General features: G+C 43.7%; 1 pseudogene; it reads right to left on the bottom strand.

Moving 5' to 3' along the window:
• Positions 1–1,793: 1,793 nt before the first annotated feature.
• On the bottom strand, positions 1,794–3,804 carry LOC139441042 (elongator complex protein 3-like; annotated as a pseudogene).
• Between the last annotated feature and the right edge of the window lie 12,560 nt (positions 3,805–16,364).

Genomic DNA, 16,364 nt, shown 5'->3' with positions numbered 1-16,364 from the left:
GGTTATATTTGGGTGGAAAATTTTTTCTCATTCTTTTACTTTCAATCTCTTTGTGACCTTATATCTAAAGTGAGTCCCTTATGGACAGCATATAGATGGATCCTGTTGATTTTAAAATTTTTTTCATCTACCAATTCCTATCTTTTAATAGGAGAGTTTAATCTGTTTACATTTAATGTGATTGTTGATAAAGAATAATTTACTTCCGTCATTTAGCTATTTGTTTTATGTGTAGCTATGTTTTCTGTTAATCAATTCTTCTATTATTGCTTTTTTGGGTATTTAGTTGATTTTTATATAGGGTACTATTTTGATTCCCTTTATGTATATTTCTTAAAATTATTTTTTAGTAGTTACTTTGGTAATAACCATCTTAAACTTATAAAAATGTAGTTTAGGTAGTTACTGTCAACTTAGTTTCAATACTATACAAACAATAAGGGAGTGAAATAGGCACATTAGCATGTGTGCAAAGAAGCCTATCAAGTATGTGAGCAGCTCTGGAGTTTGTCTTATTTCAGGTGAAGGAACTGGGCTTTTACATACTAGTCATGACTATAAATCCCTCTGGGGGAGGGTGGGCGTGGGGACATAAAAGTTCCCATGAGTAGAGTGGTACCAGTGTCCAAGAGCAAGCCTCCGAAGGTTGTGGGTGTAAGCTATTGGCAGAGAAACATATAGAATCCAGGCTCACATTGTTGATAAAAGGAATCTGAGGACTGGGGGGTGAGGTGGGTGATGGTGGTCACAGTATTTAATAAAACATCTAGGGAAAGCTTGGGCCTCTCTCTCTCCCTCCCACGCCACCATCCCCACTCTCTATGCAAACTTGGAGCACACCACTAATACTCACATGGCAATGCATGAGCTGACTCAATGATCCCACCATCAAAACTAAAGTGTGTCACTGTGTGTTTGCATGCACTGTGTTTGCACTGTCAGCTTTTTCTACCTTCCTGTCTCCCACAACGACTTCTAATGTTCTACATGAAGCATTCTGTTTACCAAATGTGACTTGGATAGAAAAAGAGAAAGAGGTTCCTAAAACCTTTTCTCCTTCCACAGCAGAGGTTTCAAATGCCAGCAATGGTCAGCCAGGCAACATAACAATGATTGTAACAGCAAATTATAGCTTTAATGAACATTTACCATGTGCTAAGCAGCATTCTAAATGCTTTACATTCATCATCTTATTGAATTCAACAATTATACAAGGGAGATACCATTATTATATCTGTTTTATAGATAAGGAATCTAAGCTAATAAATGGTGTAGCTGGGGTTTGAACCCAAGCTGTTTTGACTCTAGAATGTGAGCTCTTAACCTCACTTGCTGAAAGGTGTAATTAAGAGTGAAGGGATTTAATTTCTTTTTTTTTTTAGTCCTCAAATAACAACACCTAGTTTTATTTCATTAATTATGTTATCCAATGAGTTTATTACTTTGCTTTAGTCACTGTGTTTGAGTAAGTCACTTTCATTCCTCATGCAAAATTTAGAAAGTGGATACACGATTTAAGCCTTGAAAACTGATGTGACTTCTTGAGAACACGTAGGAGAGGATGGTGCAGGAGGTCTGAGCGCCAGAGGCTGGGTGCTTGGTCACCACATGCTGGTACCACCCTGAAAGCAGTTTCCAAACTCTGCAGCAGCAGGATGAGGGTGAAGCTTCTTGCCAAGGGGTCAGGGTAGGTCCATTTGCTTTGCTCAGCCTCCCTGTTGAATATTCAAGGTATCTTGAATCTCTGTTTCCTGCCAGGGAGGACACTGCATGAAGGTAGACTGGTGTGGCTATTATTTTAGTGTGTTTACAATGTGTGGGCCTTGTAATCTGTAGCCAGTATTTCTGTAGTGATGCCTGGTGCCAACCCCTTATATAACAGCTATTCTCCCAGATCCATGTTCTTTAACTATTCTTTCTGCTTCCTCCATCAGCAGCTTGCCAAAGCCCTGATGCTGAGATTTAGTAGGGCCTCGACTGCTCACAGGAACTACAATTCCATATACATGCAGCTCTCGGACTATGGAAACACCTTCAACCACTTCAAAATGTAAGGTTTCCTCCAAACACTTTTGTAATTGCAGGAGGCCAATCCAAATGTCTTGATCTGGGTCTTCATATGATAAGAATGTTTCTTAGCCACCATTTGCAACATACTCTCTCCTTACCAATTCAACCTAGTATGGCCGTACTTTGTGATGAATTTCTTGAGTTCCAGTCTCTCTGGTTCTCACATATTGACACTGTATTCCAAGGCCTTTCATTCTTGTAAATACCTGCTCTCTCAAATTACCATGCTCAACTCCTGAGCTAAGGGCAACGGAATATCTCTCTGCACACTTGAATCCATGGAAGCTCAAGGGCAAGGATCCAAGCCACCGATTTGATCAGGTCATTAGGAGAATAACTCATATCTTCCCGGTTTCCACAGGTCATAAAGCTCAGTTCCATGAACCCCCAGGGAAGGGTAAAGTATTAAACAATCAAGATGAAAAGCAGAGTTCTCAAAAAACTCTGTAACTGTTCAATATCTCTCTCTATTCCCACACTTGGCAGATCAGGTATCATATGAGCCACATCTTTGAAACCAGAATCTTTGGCCAGGTGAAATTAACTCACATATTGCCTTCACATGTGGCCCCTGTTGGTATCTCTGGTCACATCTTCATAGATACTCTGCACTCCAATCTATAGCCTCTCACAGCCACAGATCAACATGTCACTTAAACGCTGTTTCATGCAATAATCAGCGTTACAATAGTAACTCCTCTCATGCAATAGTGATGCCCCTCTCAGAACACTTGACTGCCTCATAGATATTGTTGGAGGTATGTCCAGATGAGGTATCATGTAAGTTTCAAGTAAAGTAATCTCTGTTCTTCTGGAAGGGCCATAAACATTCCACCCATCATAATAAATCCACTTTATCCACACGGTGACCAAGTTGTTTCAACTGTTCTATTCCATGTCTTGTCTGGAGATAAGGGTTGTATCTAGCACAGATAGCTAGCATGGAGGTTGGCTTATATCCAATGTAAGACTGGGTTGAATATTCAAAACCCGAATCAGGTCCATCAGGGCAGTACACAGAGAAAAGGTCTGTGCAGAAGGTATCCAGCAAAATAATATGAGAAATAGAGACATATATTGAAGAAGATACAAGATACAAGGATCATTGTACACAGGAAAATGATGTCTCAGTCCCTTTCAAAGTAGGTGCCTTGGGACCTCACCCAGTTCTCCCAATCTCCATCAGCTGCCCCTTCATATTTTCCTGAATCTCACTGATGGTCTGAACTCTCTTCCCTGTCAGAGGTGATTTTAGTTTTGGGAAGAGCCAGAAGTCGCAGGGTATCAAATCTGGGCTGTAGCGGGGCTGAGTCTCCTGGGTGATTTGCTGTTTCACAAAAACTTCTGCACAAGACGTGATGCAGGAGCGGGTGTGTTGTCGTGATGAAGCTGTCAATCACCAGTTGCCCATAGCTGCAGCCTTCTGAATTATCCCAATAGTTTCCACAGAGGAATGTTTAAGCTTAACACACAATCCAATGAAGATTTGTTGCTCTACTCACTCAGTTATTTTGAATGCAACAGCCACACTGTACACATACTCATTTAATGGTGTCTACTGCCCCCACAGACTAGTACAGTGAAATTGTCATTGTTCATGCACGTGCATTCCAATCCACTCTCCTTAGGCACCAGGTTACATCAATGCCCTGCAAACTGCCCTCGTTACATTAACAATGGCTGGACTTTTTCTGGACAGACCTCATATTTCCTGTAAAACTGATATGTAGACATCTGTGGGGTTTGCTCATTACTGCCACAAGAGCTTTGGGGTTTGCCTTTAATTTGGGGACTAAGACTTTCCATAGTGAGGCGGGACTACAACAATGATATCCACCAGGTGAGACTGTGCTGAAAGGCCATATTTGGCAGCTGTCTTGGTTTTCGCCTCATTTAGACCAATGTCTCTCCCCTGTTCATGGGCTTCAACTAGGTTAATAACATCTTCTATGGTCCACATCATTATCCCAGCAGGGCTGAGATCTCCTTTCTGCTTCTGCCTCATTTCTCCGCTGTCATAGCGGCTGCCACCTCAGATAATGTCAAGGGGTTTAATTTCTTTTAATGCTGACTAGAGGATACGTTTATTGATTTGAGAAAGAGAGAGAGAGAGAGAGAGGGAGAAAGAAACATTGATGTGAGAGAGGAATATTGATCAGTTGCCTCCCTGGGCCCACCCCAGCCAGGGATCAAACCTGCAACCTAGGCATGTGCCCTGACAGGGGATCTAACCCACAACCTTTTGGTGTATGGGACCACTCTCTAACCAAATGAGCCACCCAGCCAGGGTGGTTTAATTTCTTATGTGTTAAATAACACCAAAGATTCATGAAATCAAACATTTAGTAATACAAGGAGCAACATGAGAAACCGTTTTATTGGAAATATTCTAACACATTTTCTGAACAAGTAATCAAAAATAAATACAGACAGAAGATATGAACATAAAATTTTTTACCCTGAAAACAAATAGTATGCCTTCTTTTCAAGTTTTGTGGACAGTGACAAATTCAATAAATAGTAAGCCACAGAAAATATTTTGGTAAATTTTGAAAAGTGAAAATTCTAGAAGTCAGTCTTTAATCAAAATACAATTCAACTAACAGTAATATAAAACACACCACTTAGAAATTGAAACACATAAACAGCATCTCAAATTACCCTTAGAACCATAAAAAACTATTTAGAAAATAATAAAAAAATAGGATATAGTCAAAGCTATCTGCAGAGGTAAAATTAACAAGCATTAAGTGTTTTTAGTGTCAAAAAGAAAAATAAAATGAATGAATTAAGCATGCAAATTGATATTTTGAAAAAGTGTATAAAAATGCCCTTCCTAAAGGGAGAAAGGAAATATTTGAAATAGAAAACGGAAAAAAAAACAAAAACAAAAACACCCAGAAGCCTAAGAGTAGGAAAGATATCCCTTCCAGCCTATGGACAGAGAAGTATGTAGCCACGCTCCACGTGAACTTGGCCCTCTGAAGTGTGTCCTCGATCCTCCCCATTCTCACCGCTCATTCTCTGCTTGGTGTGCTCATCTACTCCCAAGGCTTCAGCTACCTCCAGCTCCTTTCTCTGTCAGCACCACATCTTATACACACTGTGCTTTTATGGTGGCATCTACATGTCCTCTACAATAAATTCTTTCTGCTTGTGACTCCCTTTTTATTAGACTTGAGGTCTTCATGGCAGGAAGCATGTCCTGATCATCACTGTATCCTCAGAGCCTAGGATATAGTGGGTCCTTAGTAAACATTTGCTGAATGAAAGAATGAGTTGGATGGGCTCAAGCACTGATTCCTGAGTTGCATTTGGTCCCTAGTTGCTTCTGATCCGACTGCCGAGCCACAGCCCCCAAGTCAACGTCATGGGGCCTGAAATGAATCATTCCAACACGAAGAGAACTAACCATGGAGTATCCGCCTGATGAGATATTTATGCAGTAAAAATTGTGTTGACAATGTCAATAAAATGAGTAAGTGGGGCTTCTATTTTTTCTTATTTCTTCTTTTCCATGGAATAATTAAGTATTTTTCTTGTGAAATAGAAAATAGTCCTCTTTACCTTTAAAGCCTGGTTCAAATGGCACCTTCTCCAGGAATCTTCCCTAGATTTCTCCAACTAGAAACAACTGTCCCTTTTCTAGGCTTCCAGATCATCTGCCCCTTTCTCTGATCTCTTAAAAGTTCTCCCTTTGGTTATTTGTGTCTCCAAATGTACTGTAGACACCCTCCAGTCAGACGGCAGTTCTCCTGCACAGCACCACCCCTGCTAAGTAGAGGATGTACTGGGAGACAACACAGGTATGAATGGGCAGGTGCCTGGGTGCCAGAGACCACACAGAACTCAAAGCATACTGAGGCAAAGGATCATGGTCTCCAGACAGACTACTGCAAACCCCAGGGACCAGCCCATGCACACTCATACCTACATTGAACTGGCTGGGAAAAGGTCCAGGATGCAAGTTGTGTGGCTTCAACCAAAATGAGGCAGGTAGATGGGGGTTTGTGGTCACATTACGTGGACAGATAAATGCAGTTGAGGCAGATGTTTCAATCATCCTCAGATGAACAGGGTGAGGGCATTCCAGGCACAGGGATTTATCTGGGCTATCTCCAGTGGCAAGAGGCAAGCAGATTAACTTTAGAAAGAGCCATAGCATCAGTCTCTGCCACAACCCTCCATGTTTGTATGACTATCAGAACAATCTGTCTAACATTCAAATCATACCCTGTCACTCTATTCACAGCCCTTTAATGGTTCCCCACACACATCAGGAATTGGCTTTATATTACAGGATCCATGTGATCTGGCCCCCATAGAACTCTCTCCATTGTCAGCTGCCACACACCCCCAAAGCCCCCAAACAGTGAACTCCCTCAGGATTCCCAGTCTGGCCCCTCTCTCTCCTCACTACATATTCTCCCCTTTCAGCATTTTTCCAGGTCCATAGAATCAAAATCATCCATATGTGGCAACCCCTAAATTTTCTTCTGGTCTGGACTTCTATATCCAGCTCTGAAACAATATATCAAATTGTCTACTTGACTTAGATATCAAAGATATCTCAAACTGAACTGTCCAAAACAGAAACCCATCCCACTGATGCCCTTACTCTGCTCATCCTCTCCAGACCAGAAACAGCCCCCACCATCCACCCAAACACTCCAGTCATTCCCGATTCCTCCCTCTCCAAGCACTCACACATTTACTCCACCACCAAGTCCTGCCGATTCTACCACCGACATTCCTGAACATCCATCCATTCCTTCAAGCTATATGTTACCACCCTGGAGTACTCCACATCCTCTGCTAGGACTGCACAAGAGCCTCCTAATGAGTCTCCCTGCTTCCTTGTCTGTGCCCCTACAATGCATTCTCACATGGCACTCCTGGTGGTCTTATTGACCCACTGCACTGAAGTTGGGATAAAATTCAGGCTTCCAGTTTGAAGGGCCTCCCACTGGCCAAATTTGGGACAATTTTGGCACTGAAATAATTAAGGTTAATAGCTATAAAATTCTTGGAAAATAATAGAAATTCAAAGTCTCTACTACTAATAAATATATAAATAAATGGGCAAAAGAATGTCCAGAGGAGGCAGTGCTGGAGTTGAAGTCATCATTTTGTAAACATCATGACAAAAACTGACTTGAGTCAGGCAGAATCATCAGTAAATGTTAAATCTCATCTATGTACTGATCTATGAAATAGGATATCTGCATGGGTGTAACTTAACTCCTGTTGTTTATCAGTTACAAGGGAAAAATAGTAATATAGACTGGAGAGATCAGACAAAAATCACCAAGAAAGAGCAGATGGACACTGTGTGCCCCTCGTGTCCCACTGAGGACACAATGACATGCAGACTTCAGCCAGCAACGCGAGACCCCTGTCTAACAATGAAGAAACAGCAAACGAGCCCCAACTGAGGAAAACTCTACCAAAGGGAGAGGTTGCATTCTTCCATGATGTCAATATCACAAAAGATAAAGAAAGCTAACTATTCCAGATTAAAGGAGACTAAAAAGAAATGGCACTTTAATACAATACCTCCTTTCTAGACTGGATCTTGCACTAGAGAAAATGGCATATAGAAGATACTGTTGAGACAATTGACAAAATGGGTTAATTAGATACCATGTAACATCAATGTTAAATTTAGTAAGGTAGATGACTGTCCTGTACTGGACTGTGGTAGGAAATACACATTATAAGTAGGGGTAGAGAACATAATGTATGAGACTTGGTCTCCAAAAGTTCAGAATAAAAGTACATGTATATATTGGGTTGGTCAAAAAGTTTATTAGGCTTTACCCATACAATGGCTCTGGTAGTGATTAGTTGTTTTTAACTTCATTCAAAACAATTTTGTTAAATTGTATCATGACAGCTGTCATATCAGCATGCATTTAAAAAAATCAAAATTGGTAAATTTTGTGTAGCTATTTTAATATTGAAGATGGAAGAAAATAAGTAACATTTTTGGCATATTATGCTTTATTATTTCAAGAAATGTAAAAATGAAACTGAAACGCAAAGAAAAGATTTATGCAGTATGTGGAGAAGGTGCTGTGACTGATCAAAAGTGTCAAAATTGGTCTGTGAAGTTTCATGCTGGAGATGTCTCGCTGGATGATGCTCCACAGTCGGGTAGACCAGTTGAAGTTGATAGCGATTAATTGAGAACAATCAATGTTATACCATGCAGGAGATAGCCCACATACTCAAAATACCCAAATCAATAAAGTTATTGGTGAAAATGAAAAATGTGTCTTTATTTTATGGAAAAGGCTAAATAGACTTTTTGGCCAACTCAATATACTATATATTAAATATATATATAGAAAGAGCAAGTAATTTTAATAGTTAGGGTGAATCCTTTGTATTTTGGGGGTAACTTTGAAATTATTTCCAAATTAAAAGTCAAACCAAAAAGCCCAGGTTCCTTACCATGGCCCACAAAGCATCTGCCACCATTCCCAGCCAGCCTGCCCAGTCTTATCTTGACCACATGCCCCACCATACTCAGCTCCACTGACACAGATCGGCCCAGGTTTCCCAACATACCAAGCTCTTTCCCACCTCTGGACCTTTGTGCACACACCTGCTGTTGCCTCTATATGGAATTCTCTTCTCCCAACTCAGACCTCGGGGCTATAGTAACTGTCACTTTCTGAAAATGGCCTTTGACCCCTAACCTAGTATAGATCTATTCTGTTCTTTCACAGCACCCTAAACCTTTCCTTCACAATACTTAGCACTGTTTATAAAATTGTGTTTTTGAAGGATTCCTTAATGTCCATTTTCTCTAGTAGCCTGAAAGCTCCCTGAAGCCAGGGATTCTGTCCGTTTCCCTCACAAATGTGTCCTCCACTTCTGTCCCTGGACCTGGCACACTGCCAGGAAGCTGATTAAATGGTGAATTCCACCTTCCAAGTTCACCCCCAAACTGCCAGCAGCTCTCAGGAAATACATCCAATAGTCCATCTCTAGTCCTTATTCCAGAGGTTTTGTCTCTACAAAAGCTGCTTGGATTCCCCACAACTACAACCAGTATTTGAAATGAAGAGGCCATGGTAAGGAGGAAGGGGAACTCGGGAGGAGAGTGATGTTAAGGGAGAGATGAAAAATTCAGAGCCTGGAATGAGAGGGGATGTTGGGAGGCAGTTGGCTGGATCAGGCTGGTGCTCAGAGGGACTGTGTGGATTAGAATAAGAGATGACCAGGAGCTTTGACTGGGCATAAAGAAACTCCCTTACAGACCTGTGCAAAAGAAAGAGAAGAGAGTCCAAGGACAGGGCCCAGAAGAACTGGGCTTAAGGGCTAACCAGAGAAAAACATCCCTGGAAGCAAAGAAACTGTCCAGAAAAAGCAGGAGATCTCGGGAGAGAGAGAGAGTTGTCACAGAAGGGAAGAGAAGGAAGACACTTAAGTGCTCAATCCCTTACATTTGTGTTTCCTTCTCCCTATTCCTGTTCAGCATGGAACTCCTGGTTAGTTGAAGCAGACTGCTAAGGGGTAAGGACTTGAACTCTCTCTGAATCCTGACTCCATAGCATATAGGCTGAAAGATCCCGGGCAATGGGCTTAACTCCCAGATGCAAAGTTCTCATCTGCAAAATGGGAGTCACGCTAATATTCACTTTATGGTACTGGTGCCAGGATTACAGAAAATCATCTTGGAAAGCCCTGTGATCCAAAATTGGTCTACAGCTTAGGAATGAATGAGCACCAGAAGTGCATGCACAGGCCGCAGGAATAGCATGTGCGGATTCTGGCTCATAGGATTGTTTCTTAAGTTCAGCCAGTAATAGGGCTTTAGACAATAGTCAGAGCCTCCTCACCACCTTCTATTACATGTCCCCTTCCACTGTTTCAATTCCTATTAAGCAAATATATAGCAGGAAGGCTCTGTTCATCACTTTTTTCTCCAAAAGCAGCTCCTGAAAATTGTTTATCCCCCTGTCTTCCAAGTGTGCCTCAAGTCAGACAATGCCAGAGTTTGCCTACTTGGTTGCAACTACACTCTGTTTACCAGGTAATCATGGTGACACCTCCTCTTCAACACAGCTACCTTCTATGGATATGAGTAAGCATTCTCAGGCCCCTTCCTTGAAAATATTACTAACATCTGCCAGTAGCTTCTGGCCATCCTGTTTCTGAAGGAAAGAGAAGTGTGTGGACATCATTCACAGCTTAGAAAGCACTTGCACAGCATAACCTCCCGTTTATCCTCACAACTCCCCGTGAGGTAGATACAGCAGATTATAACTACACTGGCCCACGTTTATCAAGCATTTACAATGTACCATGCTCTGTGTTAAGGACTTTCATATGTGATCTCATTTAAACTCCCTAAATCCTATGAAATGGGATCAATCAGTTTTTCCATTTTACAGAAGAGAAAAACGGTGCTCTGAGTGGTTACCTTCCCCCAAGTCAGAGAGGCGGTAAATAATGGATTCGAATCTCAGATGTCTGACTTTTAACCTTCTATACTATTGCCTCACAAAGCAAGCATATTATTTCCCAGGCACCATTCCATTCATTAAATTGAAGCTCAGAGAGGTAAAGTGACTTGCCCAATGTCTCACAACCAGGAGATGAGGACTGGGACCCATAACTACATCTGGTTCTGAACTGCCTGAAACCATGAAGCTCCAGTGACTGGGTTGGAAGATGTGCTAGGTAATTATTTCTGCATCGGACTTGTCTTGCCTATCCTGCGCAGACCAGAATAATATATTATACACAGGAAGTCCTTCCTGATATTTTCCAGAAATTTTATGTTTTTCTGAATTTCAAGAACAATCAGTCAAGAAATTGGGAAAATAGGAAAAAATATTATAATTTTCCTGTGAGAATTAATGCTTAATAATAAACAGAGGCATTCCTGGTTTGAAGGAATCTGCTGATATCAAGTAGGAAGCAAGAGAAGAAAACGCTGACACGTGGGATCCGAGGTTAGGGAAGACATTCCTGGAACTTGGGCCAGGAGCACATAGGAGGACAGTGGTCAGACTGATCAGTCTTTTTGGTGCTGTTGCCACATTGAAGGTGTATTTGTAGTCTGTTAACAGTGAGTCATTCTTGCAAATATTAAACAGTTTACATGCATAGTATATCTTATGCAAATCCTATGAATGATCTTTCAAGAAATAGCAAGTTTTGGAAACAATTAAGTCCTTAAATTGGTAATTTAAACACATGATTCTGTGTAGTGAAGGTAATCTTGTTAGAGATTTAAACATTTTGTTATTTGAATACTACCTAATAATGTTCTCTGGTATTTTCTAGGTTTAGAATACTTGTGATACCCTACAGTTCTTTGTAACTACTACTAAATGTGTATTTCTTATTTATAAAAAATGCATAAAGTTATGAAAATACAGATTAAGATAATTTCAGGAATTCCCAAGAATTCTAATTTTTCATTCCAAAATCTTGAAGATCAATATCTGTTGGGAATTTGGAAACTTTAGCCCAGAGGAAATTCTCAAGCAACCCAGTGGGATGGCAAACAGTGGAGAGGCCATCTTCCTTGGCCTCCAGAAAGGATCCACACAGGAGCTGGTCCCAGAGCAGAACTTCCTGGGCTAACACCCCTCTAAAGGCAGAGGTCTGGGAAGAGGTCATTTCAAGGTTTCATGGACTGAGCCTGAAAAACATTGGCCTGAGCATGAAACTTCTATGACATCTCAAGTTGCATCTCAGTCACTGGTGCAGTTGTTAACTTTCATTCCAGGGAGTATCTGCTCACTCTAGTCTAAAAAGTGTTTTATATAATTACCACAAAAAATGGATGTTCCATAAATGGAGGCTCTGTCAAACCTGCACCCTTAACCCATGCAGCTGGAGAAGCCTGTGGAGTCAGGCAGGCAGACCTGGGTCTCAATGCAGTTGGTTCTGCCATATACTGGCTGTGTGATTTTAGGCAGGTCCTTTAACTTCAGAGACTTAGTTTCTCCATCTGCAAAATGCTGATAGTGAGAATACCAATGTCATAGAGACGTTGAGGATTAAATGGGATAATTCCCATAAATCACAAAGCTTGGCACAGAGTAAGCCCTCAATAAATCGGAGACCTTATTATTTCCTAGTAAACAGGCCCAGCAGTGGAGTTGGCAACAAGAACTTGGTGAAAACCCTTGGAATCACTCAGAGGGCTCATGCCCTGGGCCTTCTCCCGGTGGTGATTTTCCTGTCCCTGAAGCTTCAGGGCCTCCCTGCTAAGCCCACACCACCTTCCTCATCTCCCCATGGGTCCTGCAGTGAGAGATGGCCAGGCAGGCGCCCTGGCAAAAGGCCTTTTGCCCACGTGGATTCTCAGGGGACTGGCAAGGTTGGCACCTGGTGGAAGCTCTTGCTGCTCTTTCTCTGGTGACTGAGGTAACCCTGCCAGCAGGCTTGGCATCGTGGAACTTCCTGGGAGGTGTTAGGTAGGGGATGGGGTGGAGCGTAGGGTCAAGCGGTGCAGCTCAGGGTCTCCACGTAGGCGGGGAGCCTCTGTGCAACACAGTGGTCACGCGGTCAGGCAAGGCCCAGTGTTGCAGGAGGTGGGAGACATGTGGAAGCCTGAGCAGAGGCACTGCTTCTGCCCCCTCGGATGGGAAAGGCGATGGGCCCTCCTGTTCATATTTGGTTCGTGAGGCTAGAGCGGGAGCTCTGGCGCCTGAGGAGGTGGGCCCTGCTGCCCAGAGTCCACCCCGCCCTCCTGCGTGTCCAGGGCCCCAAGCTGTGATGTGTCCTTAGGCGCCGGATGTGATCTGAGTTGTGCTCGAAGCCCTTCCCACATTTGGGGTGCTGGTGGCAGTGCTCACTGTGCAACAGCAGGTGGTGAGCCAGATGGGTGCTGTGACCTTCGGTTCTGGGCAGGCTAGGGTCGCTAGCCCAGATGTTCCTGTGTTGGCTGTCTAGCAAGGAAAATCTTCCCACCCTCAGGGCATGAGTGGGTGGCTGGATCTTGGGGTGGCCAAGGGAGGCCTACGAGCCTCGCCTTGCCTAGGGAGCCAGCTCACCTCCCCTTCCCCTGGGGGATAGTCCTGGGTGCCCTCGGGGCCTTGCTTCCTCCCGCAGGAGATCTGGTGTCCTGCAACAACGAGGAACTGGGCCGGGCGTTTGTCCGGAGGCCCCTTCTGGGAAGGAGCCTCCTGAGAGGCTCTGTCTTCAGGCCTTTCTCATGGAGGGCTCTCCTTGTCACTCTCACTCCTGAATCCTGCAGGGAGAAAAGAAGAAATCTGGGCAGTGTTTTCTCTTCTCCTCACCCCACTCAAGACTAGGAAGACCCTGCAGCAAATGACGAAGTTCTGTGTTTCTGACAGCAGGCAGAAGTTGAAGCAGGCCCTATAGAAAGCTCAGTTTCTGAAATTTGACAGAGGTGTAATGGCAGAACCAGCTCAAACTGGTCCTATCCTGTTTCTAACGAGATACTGAGTGGCTTTTCAGAGACAACAGATGAAATTCATAAGCCATGCAGCCCAAGCCTATGCAGAGGAGAGAACTTTGATCTCCAGGTGTACCACCTCCCCTGGAAGGAACCAAAGGACCAGGATGTGACCAGAACTTAAACACTGGAACCCTTTCAAAAGTGAAAGATCTGTTGTCCAGAAAGACCCAGTGTTGCAGCCCCTTACCATATCTTACCGTAAATGATCAAACGCCAAAAACCCTGCAATTGAAACCCACCCTGCCAAAGCTTCCATAAACCAGCCTGTTCCCCCTAACCCCTTTAAACTCAACCTGAACCCTGGATCAGGGAGGGAGATTTGAGCCTTGCCTCCTCTCCCCTTGCAGGTGGACTTAGCAGTAAAAGCTTTTTCTCTTCTCAAAAGCTGGTGCCATAGTATTGGCTCCTATGTACATCAGGCAGTGGGTCCTTGCTTAGCAAAAATTTTGGTGACTACAAAGGGACTTTGGTCTTATCTTGTGACTGCCTGCTTGAGGCACTGAAGCCACTGGCAGGGCAAGGGTCCTTGAAACTGACCTTGAGCAGCTGCCTAGATGGACTGTGTGAAGGCTCAGCTGCTGGGTTCCTACTACTCCACTACAGCGCTCCAGGGGTAACTTTCACTTTTAAGAGAAGAAACAGCCCCTGGATCAGACATCTTTCCGGTGAGTGACCTTGCTAATGTGCACATGTGCCTAAATTGTCTAAAGAAATCTCTTGATGATTGTGTGAGTCCCACCCCAAGAGGCTTGGGTTAGAATTCCCAGGGCTAGGATTGTGGGTATGAGTCCCACCTAGGGAGCCAGTCTAAGGAAAGGTTACAACTGTTGAGGTCCTCAAAGGTCAGGTTTGAGTCCCGAACCTTGGGTTCAAGTCCTAGGGTCTTGGGTTTCTCTGTTTGGAAGAGTACTCAATCTACTCTATTGTATGCATGTTGGTCTTGTTTTGTATGCCCTTTATTTTAAAGGCTCTGTAATTTGCTACTCTTCAGCAAATCTGAAGGAGTTGCCAACAGCAGTCAGGCAGGCCTAACTCAGGGCAGCTGCTCATTTCGTTTTGACCATACTGAGCGAACACTTGGTTAATTAATGACCAGAGATCAGCCCTCCTCACCCTGAGTGGATATAAGATGTCTAGTGCTAGCAAGGATGAGCCTGGGTTGTCAATTTACCCTTGTTGAGGGGATCAAACTAAGGGTCTGAAGTGTTGTAGCAAGTTTAGGTACTGGAGCCCCACATTAATGTCTTGAAAGTATAGAGGTATTAAAAAAACATGAACGTGGAGGGGGGTGAGAAAAATTGTAGTGATTTTAGAATGTGTTCACACTTAAGTGACTATCAACTTAAAATAAACCACTATAAAAATAGCTTGGTATATAAGAAGCACATGGTAGGACTTCTGGTCAAGGTGGCAGAGTAGGTTGATGTTGTGATTGCCTCCTTCCATGACCACATCAAAATTGCAAAGCGACTACAGAACAACCACTTTTGAGAACGATCTGAAGACTAGCTGAACAAAAGCCCCATAACTAAGGATATACTAAAAAAGCCACGTCAAGACTGGTAGGTAGGGAGGAGACATGGTACGGACAAGCCTCACACCCATGTGGTTAAGAATCAGGAGGGATATCTCAGCTGTAGAGGTACCCCATAAGGAGCAAGCGGTCTCACACTGGGCTCCCCAGTTCGGGGTTCCACAGCAGGGAAGAGTAGTCCCCATAACTTCTGGCTGTGGAAATAGGCATGGATTGTGGTATAGTGAGACTGAGGCTGCTGTAATCCCAGTCGTCCTCTTAAATGGTCTGCACATGGATTTACTCACTGATGGACTCACTCACTTTGAGCTCCAGTGCTAGGGCAACAGCTTAAAAAGCGCTAGGGACAGCTCTGGCTGATGTGGCCCAGTTGGTTGAAGCATTCCCACCCTCGTAAACTGAAAGGTTGTCCCGTAAACTGAAAGGTTGCAGGTTTGATTCCCAGTCATGACACATGCCTAGGTTGCAAGGTTTGATCCCTGGCCGGGGCGTGTAGGAGAGGCAACCTGCTGACATTTCTCTCTCACATCAATGTTTCTTTCCCTCTCTCTCTCTTTCTCTCTCTCTCCCTCTCCTTCTCTCTCTCTAAAATCAGTAAGCATGTCCTTGGGTAAGGATAAAAACAAGAAAAGCACCAGGGACATACAGGGAAAAACTGAATGGTCTGACTTCAGGGTGAGGGCCGGAGGGGCAGCAATCTTTGCAATTTTGTTCCTTTGTTGAGCTCCACACACACAGAGTCTGCAGGCACAGGTGGATGCCAGGTCTGAGTAGCCATCAACCTGGCTAACACCATTCATCCTGTTCTGATAATTCCCTGAGACCCTGCCTCAACCAATTACCAGGGGCTTTTCCATGTAAGCTACCTCTCTTGGTTCCTGGTGAAGACTTTCCTAAAATCTCTTAAAGGTTCACAAACCCCAGACAAGCAGTGTCTGGCCTCAGGGTGCACTGTACATCTTGCTAAGCTGCCTGAACCTTGACACTAATGGCAGCTGACCTCATTTCACCACTTAGCCTCTCCCAGGCATCACCAAGCCTAACACGAACAGCAACCAACCGCAGATCATTTTGTAGCTCATACCACACAGCCCTGGGCCAAGCACAGGCAGTAGCTGACCTTGGTCTGCAACAGAGCCATTCCAGAATCAACATATCCAGTGGCCAGCTTTAGATCACACCAGAGCATCACACAACCACCTCCACAAGTGACACACCCAAAAGGTGGTCTTGGCAAGTACCAGAACCCTGCTAAAGTGAATCCTGCTACATGGGCCCAGCCCCTGTATAACAGCTCCTCCACAATAG

This window comes from Desmodus rotundus, chromosome 1 (genome assembly GCF_022682495.2).
Source record: "Desmodus rotundus isolate HL8 chromosome 1, HLdesRot8A.1, whole genome shotgun sequence".
Lineage (NCBI taxonomy): Eukaryota > Metazoa > Chordata > Mammalia > Chiroptera > Phyllostomidae > Desmodus > Desmodus rotundus.
This window is presented reverse-complemented; position numbering and strand designations above follow the sequence as displayed.